Genomic DNA, 26306 nt, shown 5'->3' with positions numbered 1-26306 from the left:
CAAAGAAATGAGGCTCATACAAATGCCCTGCCAGTCCCACTGCTTATTGTCTTGACCACTTTCAATCCTTCTTGAAAGATGGATAGAAATCTGTGTTCCTGGAAGCTTTCTGAAAATCAGCGACTGTGCAGAAGTGAATGACAAAATAACAGTAGAAATTTGAGTGATAAATCCAGGGTGTATAGGTGTGGAGATTACTGTAGCTGAGCCTGAACAGAAAGAGAAGTTGCTTGTTGCAACAGAGATGCTAACTAAAGATCCTGAGTGAGCAGTAAAAGCAGACAGTGAGAAAACTTATTGGAGGTCTTGTTCGGTGGCTGGAACCACCTGAGCTTTCCAGTCATGAAGGAGAGTAGTAAGAATCATTACTTTGAGAGAAGAAAATAATGTAGGATGCATATGCTGTATATTTTGGTTGGAACAAACCTCCTGGCCAGCCAGCTCTCATGGATTTATATTAGCATAACACATGTTGTCTCCTGTCCTAGAAAGTATACCAAAGGGATCATGGGATAAGCAGGACTACTGTGATAAAAGAGGAATCAAAGGACAAAAACCCATGGAAATAATGCCTTCTTGATTGTTCTTTTCATTGAAAACTTGCATTTTGTGCAAGCATAAATACTCAAGTTTCTTTTAATGACATTAATAAAGACAAGTCAAAATAACTCTATCGCTAATGGGACTTAGCAAAGCCTAGTTCCTTTTCCCTCTCCAGAAAGTCATATTACAGCTTTTTCATAGTTAACAGAAAGTTAATGGGAGATAGTACACAAAATCAATGCATGGGTTATTACATAGGTTTTAAGACTAAATTATATATTTTTTAATTCAATTCCCTTGAATCAGTTGGATTTTGAAATGAGAACTAAGCTTATAGAAGGCCATGTGTTTAATTTATGGAGACAAAAAAGACTCCTGAAATTAGCAACAAAATGAAACACATTCACCACCTTTTCCCAGAATGAGGACTTAGAGAAAATATTTTTGATTTGATTTGCTATGCTTACAAAGCAGCAGTAATGAAAATCACCTTTGGTTTGAGATGCATAAGTAAAATCATTCTGTCAAAAATGCCAGGACTCTGAGAGCAGGCATCTCTAATGAAACACTGCTCCAGTCATGGGTCTCAAATTGCTGCTGTGAAATTGTAGCAATGGCAATACAGATCAGATTACAAGGAGATATTTTAAATAAATCTTCATGTGTTTATTATTGCATTGACTGTAAATCAATTGCTCTGTTTGAAAGCAACTGAAGTCAAAATACAAAGCCAGAATATCATAGTTGCTTGTATGTGCAAAATGAAGAAGGACATCAAGCTTCTATTTCTTGTATGGTAGTAACATACACACTATTAAGGCACGTGAAGAATTTATCAATTCAGAAACAATAAGTTACGATTTTTTTTACACGTGAAAATTAATCTGGAACAAGAGCAAACGTGAATTTAAAGCATATTCTTTATATATGGTCAATAGGCTATGTATGAGACCATGTTTATATGACAGTTGATTCTGCAATGAGTAGTCCTGATTTGGCATGCTAGTGTATATGTATTATGAATAATTTTATCAGTTTTCACATGCGGCACATTCAAATAAGTATTTGTGAACTTTGCTTGACTAGTTTGGATGCTCAGGCCAAGCAGCTGTGTTTGCTGAAGACCTCAAAAAACAGATCTAAATTTCTGTGAATTGAAGTTGGTGAATACCACATACTTTTAGAAAACAGGTGGTGAAATTTTATATTTAGGTAATAAAGATTAATTACTGACCATTCAGTTTAAGAAAAACATCTCATGTCAGAGGCTGAGATAGAAAATTCTGTTCAATAAAAAACATTTCACATCAAAGGTTGAGACAGAAAGCCTGCTCTCCTTTGTGGTTATTTTCCTTAACTTAAAGACCAACAACTCTGTATTTCATTCATTCTGTGGTCCAGTTTCTGCAGCAACTGTCTCAAGAACTGAATAGACAACTGTCTCCTTTGTCTTTTGGCCTAATACCCCACCAAACCCCACTAGAATAATAAGCTCATGAGAACAAAGAGGCCAAATTGATGTCACACATGTAGCTTTACTTCTGTTTGTTCTTAGCTCAGAGAGCTTGTCTGTGCAGTCTTGACAATATTTTTTGTTATAATAGTAAAATATAATGCCAATAAAATACTACAGGATTATTTCTATAATATATGTTAATTTTCAGTCCTCAGGCCTGCTCAGCTCCGTGGATGACTGACATTTAATTAGCTGTCAATTTTGTAGTCCGTGTCAGAAAGCTGAATCTTAGATTTTTATCTGTTCACTTTTCCAAAAAATTTAAACCAATAGAACACAAATCAAAGTTGTCAATTTTTACTGCTCCCCTCAAAAAGTCTGCTCTTTCTTTCTTGTTTTATAGCTGCCACCCAGAATTTAGGAATCCAAACACGTCTTTCTTGGCCATCCAAACCTCTACTGCCCTAGAGTGTTATTAGACATATAATCAATATGCAGTTGTCTTTTGTGATGAAGGTCTTGTATATATAAGCAACCCCAGTACTGTCCTCTATTGTGGATTGTCAAACATTCACAAAAGAGGGATATTTGGAATTTTGAGTGTCTGCGTGTACTATTCTGCATACATCTTTATATTCACAGGAATGAGACGATCTTTCACTCAAACTATTCTACGATTCCATACAAATGAAGCTACAGAATGTGATGGCAGTTCAAAAAGATCAGATAAAAGGATCTCATGAGCATCAAGTCATGTCCACTCAAATTAAGAACATACGGGCAGCTGTGGAAGATTTAATTTCCAGGGCTGACTGCATCAAGCCAGACTTTCAAGACCTAAGCTGTTAGTGCACCAGTTGTGCTGGGCTTTCAACTAAGTTGAAATACAACTAATGTTTGGACTTTAGAACAAAAATTTCTTAACTTATTTCTCAACTTCCTCAAATAGTGTATGAAGTTTAGGCTGGCTAGGCCAAGGAGCCGGTGCACCCCCCTTGCAACTTATTTTGGTTCCATATGCTTCAGTGCACATAGAAGACACTCAAGAAATCTATAGATGCTGATGACTGCAAGAGAGGAGACTGAGGTAAGTCCCAGACAACTGCAAGAACTATTAACTTAATAGCTAATAGTAAATACCTTTGGTGTGCTTACAGAACTCACACTTTTATGAAAGGACCTTGTATAGGTCAATAAAATCAATATTATTCAGCACAAGTCAGGCAAAGAAATCAAAACTCAGATTATTTTTGTCAATTCATTTGACTTGAGATAAATCGGTGGAAGTTAGGATGGCTCAGAGAATGGAACTAATGTATTTGACACTGGGGAAAAGAAACCCCCATATTTTTAACTGAACTCTTTCGTAGAGTGAATAGAAAAATATTAGTAAAAACTTGTGCATAGCACAAGGTCTAACAGCAGAAGCATACACTTTTATACTTTCTATGACAGAAGATTAATGGTTGGTAAGAATGGGTTCACAAGTTCAGTGAACCCTTAGTAAACACCTTTTCTTAATAAATGCCCATGAAGAAAAAGACAGATTATTGAGAACTTGCTTAATGATAGGTTTCAAATATAACTATGGGAATTCTTTGCTAGCAGTTTCCTTGACGTCATCTGTATCTCTTATCTGAAGAACTATAATGATACTACTAAGTTACCTCTTAAAGTTGTCTGAGACTTACCTGATCTTCTCTCTTGCAATCCATCAGCATTTACAGATTTCCTCCCTGCCTTTTATGTGCACTGAAGTATACAGAATGACACCATTTCAGGTTAGTCTGCAATGGAAAATTGCCTGTTGTTGGCAGTTTTTTCTTACTTTTAAACAATGTTCCATGCTGGACAATCTTGTTGAACTGTCTACCAACACTGATTTTTGACAGCAGATACTATGTCTAGTAGAGATCAAGCCTTTTTAATAATTCTTTGCCATTACTTCAGCTTTTTCATAGTGCTTTCACAAAACACAGCCTTTCCAGAAGCAAGTATACCTACTCACCTGTATGCCTCACCTTTGAAAAAGAAGAATCCTTGCCAGTGAAGTAGGCGAGAAAATTTAATTGTGCAATAAACCACTCCAGTTGAGCATGAGGTCACCTCCAGCCAAACTCGTATGAGCAAAACCCAACTTTAAGCAGAGATATAGTTTAATAACCAAGATGGGACTTAGACTGAAGTGCTTCAGTCACTCTGCTGCTAGCCTGGCAGTGGGAGCACAAACTCCAAAAGGCAGGGTCTGCTCAGTCTGGGGCCACCTGTCCACTCTGCCCTGCTGTGCAACTGGGCTGTGCGGCCACGGCTGCCCTCATAGCCGGGCCCCAGAGCAGGCCATTTCTGCTCATGTGCAGGCCGGGCCCCAGTGCAGACCACCAGTGCAGGCCACCAGTGCAGGCCATCGCTGCTCCCTTCCCGGCTGGCCCCCAGTGCAGGCCACCACTGCAAGCCACCGTCACTTCCCTCACGGGCCTGGTGCAGGCCAACCCCGCCTAGACGGGCCACGGCGGCCCGAGGGCGTGCGGAACGGCGCCGGGGACCCAAGGCGCGGTGAGGGCTGGGCTGGCTCTCGATCCGCTTCTGGCGCCGCACGGCGACACTACCGCCGTGCTTCCCCAGCTGGCAGCAGGCCTGCTCCTCACAGCCGTGAGTGCGAGGGGAGAGTGCTCAACTGGGAGCCAGCCTGGAGGTCGGCGGCCATGGAGCTCTGAGGCGCTCCCTAGCTTGCTGCTCACCTCTGAAGGGTGTAGCACTGTGCACACCCAGCTCGGCTCCAATTTGTACACTGTCTTCCGCAGATGGAAATTAAAGCCCCAGCTGAATGTGAGCCAAGGGCCATTAATATGGTAAAGTCAGAGAAAAGATGGAGGGTCTTGTCATTAACTCTAGAGGTATTCCACTATTTCTGCTTTTCTTTTTTTTTTTTTTTTTTAATAGCTGTTTAAAGTCTTTCCTAAACTGCTAAAGTATCACAGAAAATGAGATTGAATTAAGGATAGCCTGCTAAAAATACTGGGAAAAGCATCGAGGTTATTTTTAAATCTTGCATTTCATGAACATATGCAATCCTTTATAAGATGCATAAAATGCAGATGTATTTATATGTGCTGCGTATGAGTTAATGTAGAAATTCATTACTAGACACTAGGAATGATTTGGGCTTTTTTTTTTATTTCTCTGTTTATGTTAAAACATAATGACTCAAGAAGCTTCAAAGCAATCTTTATTGATTTCTGTGATCAAACTGTGATCAGAAAACTAAATTTTTAAAAGATAAAATGTGGAATGATGTGCTTAATTTGAGAATACTATCTACTATAGTCATAAAAAGGTCAAACATTATGCACCTTTCCCACTTACGATAATTCTTACAAGCCTTCACAGAACCACAAATTAGTTGTTTTACCATGCCAGCAAGTGACTGGGGCAAGGCTTTGTCATAGAGCTCTCTGTAGTGGATAGTAATCAATTTATGCATTTTTAACTTTCAACAAAAGAAGTTAATATAGTCTGAAGGAAGAGAAGAAGGGAAAAGGTACAGGAAAGCCCAAGACTGTGGAAGTTCTTCTTTATCAATACATTTATGCCAGCTTTCTACTATTCTAGTTACATTAAGTAGCTTTTTCTTCTGGTTTTTTTTGGTTTTTTGTTTGTTTGGTTTTTATAATTGTTTATTTTGGAGGTTTTTTGTGGTTTTGTTTTGTTTGTTTGTTTGGTTTAGTGATTTTTTTGTTAAGTTTTTTTTGGGTTGTTTTTGTTGTGGTTTTTTTGCCTGAGATATCCCCACCTATATAACAATAAGCATAGGGGTTTTAGAATTTTCAGTAGTACAGAAAAGGTCCTTTTCATGCTTGCTTTCCTGTAAAGAAATGTTCGTAACGTACGTACAAAACAATATAAAATTTCATGCTACGTGTTGCAGTCTTTTCAGAAACACTTTTAAAAAATATTCAGGTTCTGATAGTTGCATATCAGGTTCTGATATAGATCTCTAGATCTGTAGTTCAGCACTCTGTAGTCCTGAAAGAAGCCTGATCTTTATTTGGGTTATGTTGTGACATGTGTGGTGGTAATGTGCTGAGGGTTCTAAGATAGTGCAAATAGATGTGACATCAAATGGATGATGCAGAAGATGTGATCAGCTTAAGATATAATGGATTAGCAAGAGATTCTGAAGACTTGGAGATAGGATAATTTTTTTTTTTTAATGGCAATAGTTTTGCATTCAGGAATATTACTTCTGAACTCTCTGACAAACTGTATTATTATAAATTCCTAGAAAACTATCAGTTTATGGAATGTGTATTTCTTTACCACCATATACAACTAATCTTGGTACAAAACTATTGCTAAAAAGTTTTTTTCTAATATTTGAAAGGTGGAACTTCAGAGGTTTTAGAATCATAAATTTATGATTTCTGCTCTTCCTATCAATCCTTGTCCATAAATAGGACATAATCATTAGCAGTTTTTAAGTGTAAGGGTTCTGTTTGTAAGGCAATGAAGAAAGAGCAAGTGAATGTAGCTTTTAAAGGCCTCTGTATATTTTACCTTTCAATATAGCTCTCATTTAGAACAGCATTTAGGATGTTGGGGAGGGGAAATTAAATATACTAATGGTTTGATTCTGTAATGCTAAGGACATTCTTGGACATTAGACCTGTGTCCTCTGTATTTCCTTCAATTACTGGTATTGTTGTGAAAGTTGTTATCCCAACTGCTGAAGTGTCAGAACATTTATCCTCCAGCTTAGCTTTATTAGAGTAATCCTTATTCTGTTTTACATATTTTCTGGTTTATGGATGAATCATCAAGGTCTTAAAATATAAAAGTGTACTTGTAAAGTCTTTAGCAACATTGTAAAGACAATAAGGATAGCCTAAGAGAAGAGCTAGAAGCTGAAGAATCTGAATTGGGTAAGCAAGGCCATTTTCTGCCTTGAAACTGTAGGTTTTGCAGGCATCAGAGATCTTAAATAAAACTTGAACTGCATGCATCTCTTAAAAAAAAAAAAAAAAAGAAAAATCCAGAAACCCAACCACCAAACCAACAAAAAAATCTTTGTTGTGTCACAGTATTGGTGTTCTGCATTATTCTGATTTAATATATCAAAATGAGCTAGACAATATGTATAAACGTGAGGTAGCTTTAAAGGTAGCCAGCTGGATGGTGTTTTATGGATAAAATTATTAAAAGTACACTAAAGGCAACATCATTAATAGCCTAAGTGCAACTTGAAAATGTATACAGTGGAAAAATAATTTGCAACAGTTATTTTGGGTGCATACAGCACTGTATATGCAGTACTAATATGCTGTGCTTTTAAATTAAGTTCATGGACAATTAACTAAGAGTGTGCTGAAATTTTTGCATGAGTTCTTAATCCTTGTGACCTGGCCAAGTTCCAAGTTGGCTAATTACATAAGGTTATTTCCTGCATAAATATAGTTTAACAAGAGATGCCATCACTTCCGGTCCTAAACTATTGTGTAGTTTTGTCTGCTGTGTAATAGCTGTTGTGCTCCACCCTGAAAGAGCTTCTTTTCACTTGTGGGTGTAATTACTACACATCTACGCTAAATTTTGGGGCAGGCCTTTTTGCATCCTTGTGGCCAAAGAAGCAACAAGAAAAAACCCCATGCTACATCCTTTGATCAGAGAAAACTAACTTTAATTTTGTCCCAGAAGAAAAGAGAGCTTTGTAGGTGCAAGAAAATTAATCAAGTTATTATGTAATGTATTTTGTAGACTCATATAGGGAAGGGAAAATGCTAAATATGACTAAATAGCAAAAAGCATCCATTTTTTGGAAGAAGGTAAAAATTAACTGAATTTGCAAGTTAGTATTTCCTTGCTTTAGTTCTTCTAAAACATTTAGGGAAAAAATTATATAAAAGTAATCCCTGATTCTTTTGTTTTTATATATGTCTTTTGGTCACTTTAATTTGAAAAGATTTTTGTAGAGCAGTGTGAACTGTCATGGTAACACAAGGTTTTCAGTGCCTTATTTACTAACACTGCTATTGGTGAGGTTGGTGCTTTTCCAGTCAAATAGAAAAATGTAACCTAAGTCTTTCCAATGTAGAAGTAATAAATTTCCTGACTGAAACGAATAAAATGAGCTTGTTTTTCATTCATTCCAAGGGTAAATACAACGTCCTGGATATATGTCCCAAACAACTTGCAGTTGAAAGCACCCTCGTACTTAAAATCCAACATTGGTTCTGAGTACCAGACAGAGACAGATATTTTAACTGTAAGATGTAACAGGAATACCAGTACAGAAGGGACCTGGTAAAGAACATGTTTTTATCTCTCTACTTTCAAAGGGTTCATATTTTAGTTATTTACATTGAACTGGCATTTCTCACTTTTAGAGATTTAATTGGTTAATAAAAATTTTAAAAAATAATAACGAGCAATGTTTTTGTTCATAGACATAAAAGATGCTGGAGTAGTTATGGAAGGCAAGGCTGGGGTATGAGATATTGTTAAAATGGGATTGGCAGAACGAATCATAGATTTCTCTATCTTTTACAATGAGCAGAAATATCCTTTAACAATTTGGGTGGGAAGGGAGATAACACATAACTGCTTTCACCTCTTTCACAGTGAGATATGTTGTAAGAAGTGTGCACTTTCAATGAAGTCTATTAGGTAAATTGTAACATAGGCTGATGCAGAAACTCCTTAGGGAAGATTTCTAGGCAGAATTCCATAGAATGTGTGAAGTTGCAAGCTAGATTCTTTTCCATTCTTCAGAAGTTCTTATTTTGATTCTTCAAATCTGTATTTTCGGCAAACAAGTCATGGCTGTTCAAAGGATTCATTTCGCTCAGAACCTTCGCAAATGTTTAAAAGAAAAGTTAGCTACATACTGATTTTCAACAATTACACAGCATTTCTTAATGAGAGTAACTTAGTGGTGAACATATTGATCCAGCTGCAAAACTCTTACATATTTTATATGTTTTATAAACTTACTTTTGCTTTTAAAGATTCCTTTGCCTTTTGTACCTCAAGACTCATTTGTTGTAGTGAAGAGAAGTAGATACTCATTTGACCACTCCAGGATGACAAAATAAAACCAGGGGTATAAGTGCATAAAGCCAGGCGTACTTAGAAATGTTAAACTGTGTAAACAGCTGTCAGAGAATAGTAGCATAACCTCTGCAAATGCTGACAAGTATCTGTGATGACAATAAACCTCCTAAACACAGAACAAATTCAGCAAAAAGGCCTTGCAATATTTTTGAATGTAATGTTTTAAAAAAGAGATTGCACATCATAATTGAATTATATTTTCAGGTTTTTATGGAAATCAACCTTTTAATTTTTTAATTAATAACATTCATTAAATGCTAGCTATTTCTACCCTTCATCAGGGGAAGGACTAGTCCTACTAGCCTTGCAAAAAATTTGTTATTTGTAATTGATAGTAACTTTCTGCTGGTCCTTACAGTGTGGCCAATCTGTTTTACTATATTTTGTAATTAGAAAATGCGGGCTTTGAAAAACAGTGCGTAGGACACCTGTTAACAGAAGTATATAATATAGTTTCTAGTCCCTAGTGAACACTGCATAGCCTTTTAAAATACTTTCAAAGACTTTTTGTTTGTTCAGGTGGATAAGAAGGTCTGTCTGGAACTGATCATATTACAGGATCAGAGTTTGGAAATGTATGAGTTTTAACTGTAGTGTAGCCCCACAAAAAACTGGATTGCTAAAAATGAAGGGCTGTTAAGTGCTGCTAGCCTGTGAGTAGAGGTGCATAAGAGAGAAACCTCTTAAACTGGCTATGCCTTTGGAGAGATCATTACAGTGAACTCTGCCTCTGTAGTCCCATAGTAATTTTGGATTTGACCTTCCAGACACTTACGTATGGTACATAAATGGCCCTAGTGACATCAGTGTAATTATTCAAATGTGAAGTTACATGTCTGTAAATATGGTGCTTATTTTATTCTGTTTTCTCCCAGTTCAGCAGTAAAGATTATGAATGAATTGGTGCATGTAGCTAGTTAAAAAAAATATAATGATAGGGTCAAAAAGCATAGAAGAAGATACTAAGGGAACTACAAAACTCTGGTATGGTGTATTTTTTAATGGTATTTATGCTGAAAGCCTGAAAAGATTGGAAAGGCTAACTGTATTTGTAATTAATTCATCATGAAAAGGAAGCAAAAGAAAAAAGAATCCTGTTTTTGTAGTATATCTGCTGCAGTTTGAATTTGCATTTTTTAAAATTGAGAATTACAGCTTTCATATTGCCTGAGGGAGAACAGCCAAATTTGAAAGCTAGGGACCTTTCTGATGTAATAGTTAATCACTTTAAATTCATCATGAGCATCCACTAACAACAGTTGCTGTTGAATACGCATATTAAAAGAAAGGAATTGTTAATATATTTTAAAAACCTTTGTAAGTTTTGCATTAGTAAAACTGATCTGTTTGTGTCTAGTGGAAAAACTGTAATATTTTAAACCTATTTTGGTGCAGACTATAAAATACTATGCAGCTACCTAAAACTTTATTAAATAGTTGACTGAAAGCCAAATTAATATTCAGTACAATGAGAAAGACATTGTTCATATTTTGGTGCCATATATAACCCAGTGGTGTAAACTTGGATAGTTGACTGAACGTTGTGAAGAGAAGTATGTGTTGGGGCCTGTGGTTCTGTGGTCATGTTGATTAAATTCTGTCCTGCTGAGCATTACAGAAAACAAGATTACATAACATTGTCCAAACATACACACATTCTTATTTGCCACAAGATACTATAATTCCTTTTATTGACCAGAAAAAAAAAAAAATTAGGATGGTTATTTAGAGAGGTTGTAATAATAATACATACAAGAATTTCTTCTAAATGCTACAAGCAACAATATAAAATATGCACCAAACAGCCAGTAAATTTGATAGCGAATTACCTGAATTCCTTGTTTGTTTCCCCTTACAAAATTCTATTATCTCACGAGTGACAGTATTGTTGTATTGCAAAATGTGGGAGTTTTTGATGCATAACTTTCTGAGCAAAGCAGCTGTTTATTGTATCTATACTCACGCTTACCCCCCACTCTTTTTTTAAGACCATTATTAGTAAATTTTGAGGTTAGAGAGGTACTGACCCAATCAAACATGTACAGAGCTCAGCCTCTGAGTTAATTAAATGTGGGTTAATAACATATTATAAGGAAATCATTGTCCTTATTACAGTTATTAGGTAGTTAGTCAAATTATAGCTTCAAAGGAATGCAGAGCGTGGAGAATTTGGGACTAAATTATGCATTTGAACCTTAGGCCAGCATTTACTGTTGAGACAGTTTGCTGCTAAAAGAAATTGTGTGTCATTGAAATTAAATGCCTTTCTGGGGGTGGAAGCTTCCATTTTTTAATGAAATTACTGAGTGTGGTGTAGTGAAATGATTAAAATCTGTATTCCAGGAATGTGGTAGACAAAAAAAAAAATCAATAAATGCTAGGAAGCCTTTGCTGCTGGATGTGAATCCTTCAAATGAAATAGCCTAGTACAAAAATAATACTTAAAAACATATCAGCACATTAATGTATTTAGCATGAATCTCATGAGACATCATCTTCACTAATTTTTAACATAAATCTTACTGTGTAATGAGAAGCTTTCTTTTCTCATGTCCGTATTAGGCAGTGTTTTTGCCCTTCCCCCAATGCTCCTGCATTGCAATCATTGTGCTTGGACTTATTATGTTACAAATGACCGAGGTAAGTCTGACATTCTCATTGCATGCAAAAAGAGCTAGTCTGCCAGACTTTTTTTTCCCTAACGAAGCAGCTTTGTGAAGTCTCCCCATGTGCTAATACTAATGAAGATTCTCCAGCACAATTAAAATCGCAGCCAGTGGCTGAAGAGGAAACAGAAAACAATGGCATCTTTCTACATGTGCATATTTCTGTATGTGTAGATCGGCTTTATTTAGAAACACTTTTGGTTTTTAAAATGCTTGTATGTAGTATTTTACAAGGTTAACAAGCTGTACATATTCTTGAATTCTGCAAGTATATTTTTACCAACTCATACTGAAATCAATTAGATTTTCTTCATTGCACTGTGGTATTACTTTATAGTGTTACAGTTTGTAAGGAGCAGTCCTTTGGCTCTTGCAGTGTACTTTAACCCTACTTGAGTTTGAGACCATGCCAAAGAAAGAAACAAAAAAAGGAGGATACCATGTGTATAATGTGAAGGGCTGGTGCAGGGAAGCACAACTTTTACTTTTCTACAAATAATCTCTATGGGTTGTTTCAGGCAAGGCGAGAACATTGGTATTTTAAGGATGTATTTTTTATTTAAATTCTTGTGTCAATAGCTGGTGAACGTTAATACTTCCCCTTGATTTTAATTTAATTCCGCCACCTTGTTGCCTGCTTTACTTGAATTTATCTAGTACTTCAAGAACGTAAAAGTTGAACGTTGCTTCTTTAAAATGTCTCCTCTTTTAGAAATGGATCGCTTTTTTCTTTTTCCGTAAACGGCAGTTGTTTGTACCACAGTTGCTTTACTAATTTTTTTTTAACTTGAACGTAATCTGTAGGTTTTTAACGTGGGCAACTGTGTTTCTGCCCCGACCGATAAAGTCATCGTTAAAAAATGACCCAGCGCCGAGTGGAACTTTCTGTCGCTGTTTGAAGAACGTGGGCTGTTCAGAACTTTTCCTAATCCCAGGGCGGACGTGGGGCGCGGGCGCCGGTCCTGCAGCCAGATCCACGCTCCCCGCGCCCGATCCCGGCTCGTCCCCGCCGCCAGCATTGTGGGGAGCGCCGGCGGTGACGTCACCGGGGCCGCGGGGTCCACGACCCCCGCCAGGGTCCTGCCGGCTGGGGGCGGCCGCCGCGCGCGCCGCCGCCCGCGCGCGCCCCCGCGCCCCCGCCCCCTCCGCGCGCTGCGCGCGGCTCCGGGGAGCGCCGGGAAGGGCCGGCCCGGCGCGCGCCGCCCGCACCGCACCGCACCGCGGAGGGGAGAGAACGGGAGAGTGAGACCCGCGCACCCCGCGCATCGAGCGGCGGAGCTTCTCCCAGGTGAGCAGCTGGGGTGGGGTGGCGTGGCGTTCTGCCGCGCCGGGGCTCCCGAACCCCGGCAGCGCCTGCCTCGCCGGCCGCGTCCCCGCCGGTGCGTATCGCCCCTTTGTTGTGTGGGCCGAGCGCGAGTCCCGCTGCGGGGCCCTGCCCGGGCAGGGCTGCGGGCGGGAGGCGGAGTGGCTGCGTGGAGGTAAGTCCCGGGGAAGGGCCGGGGCCGGGATGTCTCGAGATGGGACGGCCGTGTTTCGAGCGATTTTAAACTTTATTCATGGCCGCACGCCCGTGCTTTGGCCGGGCGGCGCCGGTCACGTCTCTGCTGACGGACGCCCTCAGCCTCCGGGGCGGCGCGGCCGTTGCTAGCGGCCACCGCGCGGCTCTTTTGTGTGGCGCTGTGCGGTACGCTCCGCTCCCGGCGGCCCTCCCGCCCCGCTGCCCTCTTGCCGCCGGGCGCTGCCCCACTCCCCTCGGCCGGCGCTGTCAGGGCGGCCGCGAGGCGCGAGGCGGAGCCGCGCGGAGGGGCCGCAGGGTAGCGGCCGGAGCACGCGCTGCCTCTTCGCGGGCGGTCCTCGGCCCCGCGCAGCCCCCGCTCTCGCGCGCGGGTGAGTAGGCGCTCTTTCCCTCCCTCCCGTTCGGCGCGGGGCGCGGCGCGGGCCGGGAGCGGGCGCCGCTCCGCACACCCGGCTCACTGCGGGCCCCTCTGTCCGCGGCTTTGTGAGTGTCCCGTCTTTATAAAGAGAAACAAGCAGCTGCAGCGCTGGGCCGAGTTGTTGAAATTTATCCCTTTGTGTATATTACAATATCCTCCATTTTTCTGTCCTCTAAACAACAAGCCTTTCGCCATCTTGGGCAAATTTTTATTCCAAAGTCGGTCCGTCTCTTTTAGGAGGGTATGAATAGAAAACCTGAAAGCGCTTTTGGATAAGCATCGAAGTTTAGGAAATGTTACAGGGACAAATAGTGACGTCATGTAAAGTTTAAGGGGATTTTTCTCCAAGACTCTGTGCTTTCCCTTGGAATTCCTGATCTAAGGTGTTGTAAACCGCACTTTAAGGAGAAACGTTCCTAGTTTAGCCTGCACGTACAGGGTATATTATGAATATACTTTTTTATCTGGTGTCTGGTTCGTAACAGGAAAACAATCATGCTTTTAGGTGCACCCCCCCATTCTGCCCATGCCTTACTATTTTATGTGTAATGCTTAACTGTTCGGTTATTTTAAAACCTGTTCTGAAGTTACTATGTTAAATAACAGATTATCTGGAGATCTGCATTGTTTTTGTTTATGACAAGTAGTAATCTGATGTGAAGTTTGCATGAAACACTTGGTACAGGATCTTCCCTGAGAAAAAACTGGTGTCTTCTTGGCATGATGAACATAGCAATGCAGACCTCCATTTTTAAAAGACAGAGTTGGGGGTACGTTTGGAAGCAACAAACTTATTAAGCTATATTATGAAAAGGTTCTGTTGGAAAAGTATCTATGAATATTACATGTAGTTTGGGTTATGTTCCAAGTACTGTATAATGTGTGTGGCTAAACGCAGTAATTATGCTTAACTTACTGAAAGAACCAACCTCACAACAATCCCCTACGCAAAACCCAACAGCAAATCTCTTTTCCTCTGACTATAAGTTTTGCATCAGCTGTTGTGAAAGGGAAAACAGTAAAAGGTACTGTTCTGTTAATTTGGTTCTCAGTTGCCTTTTTTTTTTTATTCTTGTAAAAGTTTTTCTTGTCACGTGACTTAGTGAAGCAGGTTGTACTTGATAAGGAATAACTGTTGTAGGTAAGGGTTCTGCTTTTCCATTCTTCTTTCTATGCTTGTTTGACTTGCTGCATATTTAAGGTCGCACTATGGAGAACATAAAACTACTTGTATTTAATTTGCATTTTCTTTGTCTCCAGGGTTGGGAAAAATATTGACAACGGTTAGCATAGAAAGTAATAGGAATAGCTGTTTATACATCTATCCAAGTCAGTATTGAATGCTGTGCTTAAAGCAACCTTAAGGTTATGTTATAACAAATGTCAGATGCTTTCTTTATTTTTCTTAATGCATCAGAAAGTGTGGTTGGATTCAGTATTTGCTATCTATGTGAATACTAAGTAAATGAAAACATTTAAATAGTTGAAAGCATGTACAAGAGGTGATTCTAAATTATAAATGCAACAAAGGACTAGAGGATTGGGTAGGTTATAAATGGTGAGCAACAGAGGATAAGTAGTTTCTGAAAATGATAGTACAGCGTTGATGTCTCATAATAAACTACATACATCTTTTTTGTCAAAATGCCGCAGAATCAATAAACTGTATAATGTTAAGAAAATGATATCCAAGGTAATTTTTGTGACGTGTATATAGAGGAAGTACTAGGAATTGTTAAGGAGTCCTCAGTGTCCAGGAAATTCTATGTTTGCTTCCAGCAGGCTATACTTCTTTAATCATAGGTCGTACCCATTCCTTGTAAGCAAAGGGAGTATTCATATCAGGTTGTGATGAAGTTGTTCGTAAACAGAACTCTCTGGAGAGTAAAAAATATTTCTTCAGAGAATCAGGTGTTGTTTCCTTTTTGTTCCTGATCCCAAGTCTATTCTGGATGGCACAATATAAGCTTTTGTGACTATTGTATATTGAAAATAAACTGGAATTGTGATACCGTGCCCTAGTTCCAGCCAGGACAGGGTCAATTTTTGCAGTAGTCAGGAGGGGCATGGCCAGGACCTGGAAGTTCTGACTACCTTACCTCTGTCAGCTGGTGGGGTGGCAAGTGGGGAAAGGCAGGGCACTCTCTTCCTTTTGGGGAAAGAAGGGCTCTCTTCTGAGTGAACCTAGAGTATTGTTGTTTCCATGTGAATTTCTGGACTCTTTTTTTGTACCCTCTGTCATTGCTGTTGTTGCTATTACTATTTGTTTTCTTATCACATTGCTGTTTCCAGTAAATTGTTCTTATCTCAACCTGTGACCTTTACCTTCTGTGCCTCCAGTTCTCCTCTCCATCCTGAAGAAGGGAGAGGGAGTGAATGAGCAGTGCATGGCTTCAGTGGGAGCACTGAATTGGAGAATACCATTCCTAAACTGTGACATGGTGTTGTTTTTCATCCAAATTACTTTCTTAAACTAAATTCCACTGGGCTGGGTTCCTTACAGGTCGGTATTCCCGCAAAAAGGTAATTGTTTTTAAGATTATTGTAGACTATCAATACCATTGGAAATTTTTTTGAGTAGTGTGAGAGGAAAGGTAATTAAATATGTGCTTTGAACCTTTTAGTGAAAGAAACCCTTTATTTTCTTGAACATGTAACAGAGTGTTTTGCATTTTCAAAATATAAACTAGTAATATCTTTATATCGTGGAGGGGAAAAGCGTTGGTTGACCACTCCAGTATATTCATTTAATCTTCATACTGACCTTACATTAAGAAGAAAGTTGTACAAGACTGACTTCTTTTGTCTTTTTTGGGAGACACTTGAAATAGTAATAAGAAGGTAGTAGAAGTCTTTTGTTTTAGGTCCTGTTGCCCTTTTTCATGTTTTCTTTGTTTGCATGTTTATTGTAGAACTGCAGTGTAAAGGAGCAGATGTTTTGCAAAACATCCTGATGTGTTGCTTTTTCTTATGGGAGTGCATAACTGTTCCTTCTGATGCATCGATTTGACAGCTGGTTGATTTCATGAAACTGCTAAGAAGCCATTAGTGGTGTCATTGAATTCAAACAGAACAGTCCCTCCCAGCTTGAACTGCAATTGTTCAGGTCTTTGTTGCTACTTTTCTGTTCCTGTGCAAGATGTGGAATATCGGAGTTGCAAATAAAAAGAAGTTTGTGCACCCAGTCTCATATCCCTGAATGAGGGAAAGGAGTGCCTCACTGCTGTTAGTTCGATAATTTTCTTATAATGGCATATTTGGGAATAGGATATCTTGACTATTGGGAGATATAGCCAACAATGCCGTTTCCTACACCCTTCTTCCCCCCTCTCCCTCCAGCACATAAGGGTTTCACTGTATGAACACTGTGTGTTAGAGTCCCTTCACTGGGATCTGTCTTTCAGACTCTAATAGATAGGTATTTTTAAATAAAACTAAATAATGTAAATAATGGTGGAATGGCTTATATTTTTATTATATACTGACTACTCTAATAGAGTACATGAGAGTGGTACTTAGTGTTTTCATCACTTACATAATTTGGCCCAAGGAGGATTCCCGTAGTTTACCAGTTGTCTCCCAGTGTGGTTCAACTGCTGATTTAATTTCGTTTTGGTACAGCATATTCAGTAAATTATGTCATACAACATTATAAACTAGTTTGAGATTTTTAATTGCCACCACAAGAAACACTGCAACAGTTGTCAAGGATAGCAGTGATTTTTGTGATTGTTTGATAATTTCAACATCCTGAATGTAGACAAAATGTAGTAAGTATATGTTGGTCAACATATTTTATAGAAACAGGAAGTTTATGTTGAACAACATTATGCAGTATTTGGAATTTAAATACAGATGATCTTCCCTACTGCATCACAGAAGGAAATGAAACATCCTTTTTTTAACTGACATCTATGCTTTTCAAATTTTTTTGTTATACTACTACATTTTTACTTTAAAACAATTTTTATTGTAAGTAGCAACAAACAAATCAAAAAGGAATCACCAGAAGATTTGTGTGAGAAAAATTGTAGGTTCACAAAAATTTTTTCATTTGTGTTTCTTAAGACTTTATGAAGGTGAGACAGTTTTACTGTTACAGAGATACGGACTCTGCATGGAAGGCTTTAGAATCTTTTACCAATGGAATCTTACCAATGGAATCTTTTACCATGGAATCTTTTACCAATGTCACAAGTAGTTGGTGGTAGAGGATAAAAAAAGAGCTGTCTTCACTGACTTCAATATGTAGTGTGCTGGGTAGTTGTTTCCTTGAAAACGGAAATGCGTGGTTTGTTACTCTTGAGTAATTGCTACGGGTAGGCAAGCAGAATGTGTGTAGTTATTAAACAAAACTGGGACCATGTATTTATTCAGTCTCTGCAGAATGGCCAGGCAAGGTGCAGTATTTTGCCGTTACTTTGTCTGTTAATCATACAATTTTAAGTGGGGAAAAGTTATGTAGAACATATAGTCCAGTTAGCACACAGTTTCACTTTTAGCTATGTTAAGTTTTTGTTTAGTGTTTCAGCTGTTTACTGTCCTAAATTTATGATTATATAGTGCCATGGTCTTGAGCCATTCCTTAAAAAGAAAAAAACAAATATACTTTGTTAAAGTCTGATACAGAAGTTTCTTCAGGATTTAAGGGGAAAGAAATAATAAAAATAGTAATTTTATGGTCTCAATTAGATTTTTGTTTCTTTTTTGAGGGAGGAGAAATTGTGATTTATTTTATTGTGATATTAACATTTCATGAGACATGAGGTGAAACACTTGGAATGTGAGGAAGTCTCATGCTTGTTTCAGTTATTTTAATGTAGCAGCAAGGAAAGGAGGATACAAGGGGTTTCCCTGCTTAGATTAACAGAATTAATTTATGTATTTGGCAGGATTCCTATTACCAGTTCCTTCCCTTTTTGTGTGGATATCTTTCAGATCATTAGAAAAAAGACAGATATCAAAGCAGTTATACATTTTAAAACCTTGCTTAGTGACAGATGATCTTTCAAACATAGTCTCTGAAAATATGGACTTAGGAAAAGGTGTGTTGGGCTTGTCAGTGTCTGTATAATGCCGGTTGCCTTTTATGTGAATTCTCTCCCATTACCTTGCTACTCACACCCTTCAGGGCCTCCTGAATGTCTTGTTTTCTGTGTGTAAAGGACATAAGACTCTTTTCACTTGATGTAGGTCAGGCATTGTAAAGAGCTGAATGGGTTAAGCCTTGGTTTAAAGGGATTGCAGAGATTTTTCTCGTCCCTGAGAAGGGAATCACCCAAAACCTTAAAATTCCAACTACCAAAACTGTAAAGAAAAACTACCTGAAAAATTGGTCTATCTGATGGACTCTTAACATTAGTAATGGTCACATTGAAATCAGTGAGACTGCTAAGTTTAAATATTTGTCAGGGGTAATGTTTGCAGTATAAAGCCTTGGGAAAGAAGGTAGGCATAGAAGTAATACAGTGACTGTCAGATAATGCTGTCATCTTTTTGGAGCCTCACACAGAACTTAGTTCTGCTCTGGAATTGGTGAAAAGGATAATGAAGAATTTTCATTTTTTGAGTAATGATGAACCCCTCCAGTGTATTTTTATTCCTGTAAATTATGGGAAGTTTAAGGTAGATTTTCTTTAAAGTATTTAATACAGAGATTTAAAGGCACAAAATAATCTGCCTAGATGTTCTTGAGCTTGAACCTGTGTCTGTTGGATGAGAAGCTAAAACCTTGAAATCTTCAGAGTGTATTTTTTTCTTCATTTGGAGTACATAGATAGTGGTTTTGGATTGTGACCCTATTTATTAATCAATTTGTGTTAATAAATTAATGTTTTTCTAATGCTGAAAGATTCTTTATAAACCATTCATTTCGTTTTACCCGATACTTATTTTACAAGAGCGGTGTGTAGTATCCAAATATAATCAGCAAAATAATCCCACAACCCTGTCCTCAGCCCTGTCTTTCTGCAACAAGAAGCCAGTTGGACAGAAATTATTGCAGTGGTCCATTGGTGCACAGGGACATAATTGTGTGAATTTTGCCCCATTTTTTGTTCTTGCACTTTTCCACAAGCATACACTTGTTAATCAAAGACTCTGTACTGCTGAGGGCAGAGAGGTTCATCAAATTGGCAGCTAGTTTGGTGTAAAGAACAGTGTGCTAAAGCTCTTAATGTGCTAGAACAGAAATAAATCTTAGGTCTTTGTATGCAAACCCTGGAGGTTAATACTGTATAATTCAGTCTGCTGTCTTTGTTTTTATGATTGATGTTTTTAAATGTTTGAAGCTTGATGCAAGCCTTCAAGCTGGTCAGGGCAGACAGGCTGATTGGCTGGAGCAAAAGCTTGGCAAAAGGGCTTGTGTGTATGCTGTGGAGCTGTTTTTTTGACTTGGAGATCATTGTTGTATTGCCTGAGCTGTTGTAGGAGAGTTCTAAAGATTAACAACCCTTGCTGAGCTAATGGATTTACTGATGAAATGCCAATAAGTTTAGTCCTATTTGTTCCGAAGTTACTGCTATTTGTAGCCTTAACAGAACTAACATGCAGAATGAGCAAAAAACTATTAGGATTTCCCTGTAGAAATGGTGCTGGGATTTGGCTTTAACATGAATTGGTTGCATATTCATAATTTAAGAACAGCTTGTTACAAGAAGTGCATAGTCGTTTGCAAGCTATTCTAAACCATTCTACTCACACATGGAGACTGTGCTTGAGCTTTTTTTTTTTTTAATTGATCTACCTGTATTTGAAATCTGGTCGCTACAGCTGCAGAGGCTCTTCATTTTAGCTGTGCTTGCATCATAGAACAACCTCAGTATTAAATATTTATTTTCAACTAAATGCTGAATTAAATCCTAAACTCTGAGCTTTGAAGAAACAAGGTGTAAGGGTGAGCAGTGACATACATCTTAAACACCAAATCTTGTTATATGAAGCCTAAAAAAGTGGATCGCTCAGCCTTTGTAGTCCTTTTGTAACATGTGCTGTTCTGAATAAGAAATCCTTGTTAGATTTACCTGGTGTTACCTTGTTAGTTGCTGAAAATTTGTGGTTTTCATGCATTGTATGGCCAATGCATTTTGAAGAAAACCCAGTAAGTATAAAATGTGATTGTTTTACACAAAATAAAGGTGTAGTAAAATAGAAGTAAGCAGTCTTGTTGAGTATCCCATGGAGAAAATAATGGCTGTATTAGGAATGACTGTACTCCTTTATAGGTATGCTTATTATTATAATAGGAAAAGTACATACTTAGAAATATTAGTTATTTTTTATATATATATGTATATATTAGCTGTGATATAAAGTTGATCTCCCTGCATTCAGTTTTGATTTTCGGTTAGAAATCAAGTGAGTTATTTCCACCAGCATATAAACTTAGTTTGATAATTCTTCTGTATTTTTGTTTGCCCTAGTGACTGGAACTTTTGTAAGGAGTAATATACTTTTGACTATAAAAATCAGTTTTCCTAATATCCTTAGTTCTTGTGAGAGTAAAAGTGAGCCCAAAATTCCCAGTCTCCATGCATCTTTTGATCCAGTATGTTTTAAGTTACTAACTTATAACCTAGCACGTAAATAACAATACTTTTATTGCTGAGGAAAGTTGTAAATAAATTCCTACTATATATGTATGGATCCAGGAGAATGGGAAGCTGTCGCTGTTGAGCCGCTAGCAGAGAAGGAAAGCCCCAATTCTCAGCATGGCATAGAAAAAAGTACTTTATTGTTTGAATCCAACATATATATAGAGTTTTCAAAGGTCACCCAGATTGGTCAGCCAGAAACCTCCCCCTAGGCCTGATTGGCCAGGCCTGAACTGTCCAAATCTTGAGACACTGTTTTTAATAACATCCAAACTTTATCTTTGTTTATAAAACACAAAAAGAATTCTCATGGGAAAGACCTGTGCTAGCCACAGGAAACCATTAAGAAAGGTTTCTTACTGTGTTAGTGAGATAAAAATATCAAGTATATATGCCTGAGAAAGTCTATTTTTTCAAGCCATAACAGTTGATTTAGTAAAAGATGTTATCACTCCTTACAGCTCTGGTCTTTTCTAAGTAGTTACAGCAATTGAGAAAAGGATAAACCATGAGAAATGCAAATCAGTATTTTTCCATTGCATCTCTGATAACTTTTCATCATTGGAGTTACCCTTATCACCTTCACTGCTTCTTTTCAATGTTGAAGAAAGAGCTAGATCAGAGATAACAGTTGAGACTAGAACTGTGTGGTTTAGGAGAAAAGTGAGGCAGAAAAGTTCTCAATATGTCCCTGGGGGACCCAACCTCTACAACGGCTGTAATACCAGAAAGAACTTCTTTATAGCACGATTGTAGGAACTTTTCAAAGCAGCAAGGAGAATTCCTGTTTGGGTTTTTGGTTTTGTTTTTTCAGTTACCAAGTCTAATATTAGAAACAATAGACACTCCTATTTTGGCTCTTCCAGTGAAAGTACCTTAACAGGAGTCTAAAGACATAAATTGTGAAGGTTCTGGAGGGGAAGCCATGTGAAGATTTTCTGAGGTTGCTTGGTATGTTCTGCCTGGAGAAAAGGAGACTGAGGTCAGGCCTCAGGGTCTACAGCTTCCTCATGAGGCAAAGAGAAAGGGCTGCTCTGATTTGTGCTCTCTGATGAGGGACAGGACCCGAGGGAATGGCTGGAGCTGTGTCAACGGTGGGTTTAGGTGGATATCAGGAAAAGGTTCTTACTCCAGAGGATGGTTGGGCACTGGACAGCTTCCCCAAGGCTGCCAGTGGTCCAGCAGCGTTTGGACAATGATCTCAGGGACAGGGCAGGGTTGTTGGGGTGTCCAGGCAGGGCTGGAGTTGAATTCAGTGATGCTTGTGGGTCTCTTCCAATGCAGAATATTCTGATTTTAGGTGATTAGACACCCACCCTCCTCTTAGTAATCACTGACACTTGGACAACAGCAGACAGTGAATTTTTTTCACCACGTTGTCAACAGAGACCATGTTGAAAAGCTACTGTCCCAAAAAAAGTGTGAGAAATGGGAAGATAGTTGATATCTGAAGTCTTGACTAAAGGCAGTGAAAGACTGTGGATTATTAAAAAAAATCACAGCAATACATTCTAACAATTACTATCTTTCTAGCAGCTTAGTAGAGAGTGCACTTGGATTTAGCCATACTGTAAATGTAGTGGAGTTTTCTAAAATGGGTTTTAGAAGGGATGTATATTTGAACACAAAACAGGGATACACCATTTTGGTGGCACACTAGAGTCCATCTGTTTGGTGTTTTTCATATCTCCTTTGTTTGTTTCCACTTGCCAACAACTTGCCAAATAAAAAAATATGTTAAAGGGTTTGAATAGTTTACTTGCTACTTAATGTATGTAAGAGTGTTGGAGAAGTAAATTTTAGGGAAGAAAAAAATGCTTATGAAAAGAATGTATTACTAAAATGACAACAAACCCAAGTAAGGTCCTTTTATTGTTTGGCATTTAACTGTGATATTAGCACTATATTTTTCTGCAGTTCTCTTTTGTTCTTTTCTAGAAGTGCTTTCCAGGCCTGATTTTCCCTCTTTAAGGCTTAGATGTATAGCAAGTCATCTTCATGAAACCCAGTGTATTTTTGAGCAAGGGTGGGAAGTATTGATTCCCTGTTTCAGACATGGGAAGTGTCTGAAATCCAGAGGGTTAGTTTTGAGCTAACCAGTTATCCAGAGGGTTAGTTTTGAACTAGTTTTTTATGATTTGCAGAAAGAAGTGTGTTCATCATCGGAAGAAACAGTCAACGGGCATGCAGGGAAGAAAGGAAGGAGCTCGTTCTCACTCATTTGAGGTTAAAACTAATGTTAAGTGCTCCAGTAAGTGCAGTGAGTTAAAAAATGCTCATTTTCTCCTGGAATTAGGAACTGAAAGGAACAGATTATGCTAGGTAATTTCCCTTTTATTTACATGTGAGAAAGGTACAGAGCAACATGAAATAAACTTGCCTGTTTTTTGGGAGATAATTTTCTGTGTCAACTTGTTTCTGATTATCATTGTGGTAAATTTATAATTTTTTGACTCTTGCAGATGCCAGTAGATTTTCAGTGTTAACAGTTATGATATTATAGATATACAGCATATTGCAAAGGTTATTGTATTGATGTAAATGGTTTGTACAGAGCAATGTTTAAATGTAGCCTGCAGTCTTTTTGTGGTCATGGCAATGAATTATGTGTTTTGAGAGATCTGTAAATGGTGTAAAGACTTTATGTTAAAACAGGTATGTGGTAAGTGCAAGCACTTTTTAAAAGATTTCTTTGCCTCTAAATGCTTAGTTTTTGTAATTATGGTGATTTGTATACCTTGCAATTTGTTTAAAATAAATAGACAAGCATTCGTCTTAAGGAATGATCTGTGAAGGAGATGTTTGCAATGCAGGCAAATAGGATCTCTTGGTAAAGCTGAATTATTTTTGCTTCATACATTAACCTCAACAGAATTGGCCTGCATTCTATTAATTTGAGGAAAATTGGACTGAGGGGAGGGTTCATTCTTCAGTATTTGTTGTCTCTGTTGTTTCTAGCAGCGTAGACAATAATACAGATGATTTGAGTGCTAGGATAGGTAGGTGGTGTGTATAATTCTTCATGTTAATTACATTATATTTCCTGTAAACACAGAATCTCATTCTTTACTTAGTAGCCCATTACAAATGTGTGTTTCTATATATATATAATTTGAGTAAATTAATACTTCGATAAATAGTTTGCAGTTTTCTGCAAAAGTTAGCTTGCATTTTAAAGAGTTATTTGAGTGTCAGATTTTCTGTCTGATTCCTTATAATAGTAATTTCAGATTTTTTAGAAAAACATCTTATACTGACTTGTCGGGGAGACCCATGACAGAGAAGGCAATTCAGAAACAGTAATCTGGAATTGTGGGCCAAAAATAGCACTGCAAACTGTAATATGTTAAGCAAGAACTGCTGGCTGTGGAATGGAGTGACAAACACTTAATTACTCCTTTTTTTTTTTCTTTTTTAAGAGATATTTCAGAAGAATGCTTTAGGTATATAGTATTTAATTTTTGGAAGGAAAAGTTTTTAATGTTAGGATTTAGTCAGTCTGAAAATGTACAGTTACCCCATGTTAAATGTAGCATGAGACAGATTGGTAGATAGGCTGATGAGAACTAACAGACATACAGGAAGAGTTTAGAGAAGTTACCTGAGTTACCTATGTTGCTTACAGTCTCAGAATGTCAAGGGTAGAAATGAAGATTCTTGTAGTGGTTTGGGATATACAGTGATCTAGTACTTTGTTGGAAGGTTTCTCTGGCTTGGCAAGAAGCGATAGTTGCTGGTATGACTAATTGTCACATTTTTCCATTCATATTTTTTAATTCAAAAGTCTGTGATGGTTTACTTGGAGAAAAAAATAGGATAACAAGTTAAATGATTGGTACTTGAGCTGTTTGCCTGGCTTACTAGCCATAGAGAGACATTCACAGAATCAGTTAATGCACATTCTTCACATCAAAACTATTCAAACCTAAACTGTTGCACTGAAAAAGGATGTAATTGGCCTCTCATTTTGTGTCTTCAGTTTCTTAAAAAGGCAGTTTCTTTTTCTGTGTGTGTGGTGATTGGGTCTGTGTAGCTCTGAGCCCATTGGCTATTGCCTATCCTGTTGCAATATATAATAAAAGTGAAGATACTGTTTGGTCATTGAACATCCATGTCAGTGCTCTCAGAGAGAAAAAATGCAAAACTGACTGTAAAATGTTGCATTATGTAGGTAGAAGGGCAGCAGACATACTTCATGTATGTACCCAATTTTATAAGAAAATTTCACTTTCAGCATGAATTCACCAGATGCTTAATAGATTTTTTTTTTTGGCTGAAATTCAGGCTTAATAAATAAGTTTCATTCTGAAAAAACAGCAGCCACATGCAGACTAAGAGTAAGTTAGGACCTCACAATAGCTAAACCCTTTCAAACAGTGTTTACAATGTGCTTCAAATTCTGGAGTCCCGTATTGATTTCTGCTCCTGGGTAGCTTGTCTTTATAATGAGTGATGTCAGATTTTTGATGGCTTCGTTATGTTGCAGGATTTTATTTTTTTTATAGGATAAAGATAAATGCCTTGTCTAGACACAATCATCAGAGAAAGAAGGGAACTATTGCATGTGGCTGCTAATCTGGTGAGTATAACAGTTTGTACTTGAAAGTTTGGCTTTGATGCATGTACACTATTAACATTGTGGGTTTTTTAAATCAGATGACGTACCATCCCAATGAAGTAGCTGCCTGTGATGCATAGAAAGACATTAGGCAAAAAATTGAACACACTTTTTAATACAGATTATGTATAATGTTGATTTTTGATAATACTAAAGTAGTTATTGTCATGGATCCAGATCTTGTTAGCTGTGGAGCTGCAGATTAGCTTTTATTTGCAACTTTATTGTGCATGGAGATTGAACTCAAATGCTGTTTATGGAATGGAACAAGTAATTTCTGATACAACTCAACTGCTGCTATAATGCTTCTGGTTATTCCTAATTATGCAGGAGTTTACTTTGTGACTCTTTCCCTTTAAGTACCTGTTGTCAACACATAAAATTTTATGA

The 26306-nt window shown here is 38.0% G+C and overlaps 1 protein-coding gene across 16 annotated transcripts in view; it reads left to right on the top strand.

Moving 5' to 3' along the window:
- Positions 1–12929: 12929 nt before the first annotated feature.
- BAZ2B (bromodomain adjacent to zinc finger domain 2B) overlaps positions 12930–26306 on the top strand; it is a 118913-nt gene continuing 105536 nt past the window's right edge. For 13 of the 16 annotated variants that reach the window (XM_085067263.1, XM_085067256.1, XM_085067261.1 and 10 more), the window contains exon 1: positions 12930–13060. The gene's annotated coding sequence lies outside the window, so the exon portion shown is untranslated. Of the gene's footprint in view, positions 13061–13495; positions 13660–26306 lie in introns of those variants that run through there. The other 3 variants (XM_085067250.1, XM_085067251.1, XM_085067253.1) reach the window with 2 other exon arrangements.

Source organism: Lichenostomus cassidix, chromosome 7 (genome assembly GCF_008360975.1).
Source record: "Lichenostomus cassidix isolate B80296 chromosome 7, HeHo_3.0, whole genome shotgun sequence".
Lineage (NCBI taxonomy): Eukaryota > Metazoa > Chordata > Aves > Passeriformes > Meliphagidae > Lichenostomus > Lichenostomus cassidix.
The sequence above is the reverse complement of the archived record's forward strand: the minus strand, read 5'-3'. Positions and strand labels throughout refer to the sequence as shown.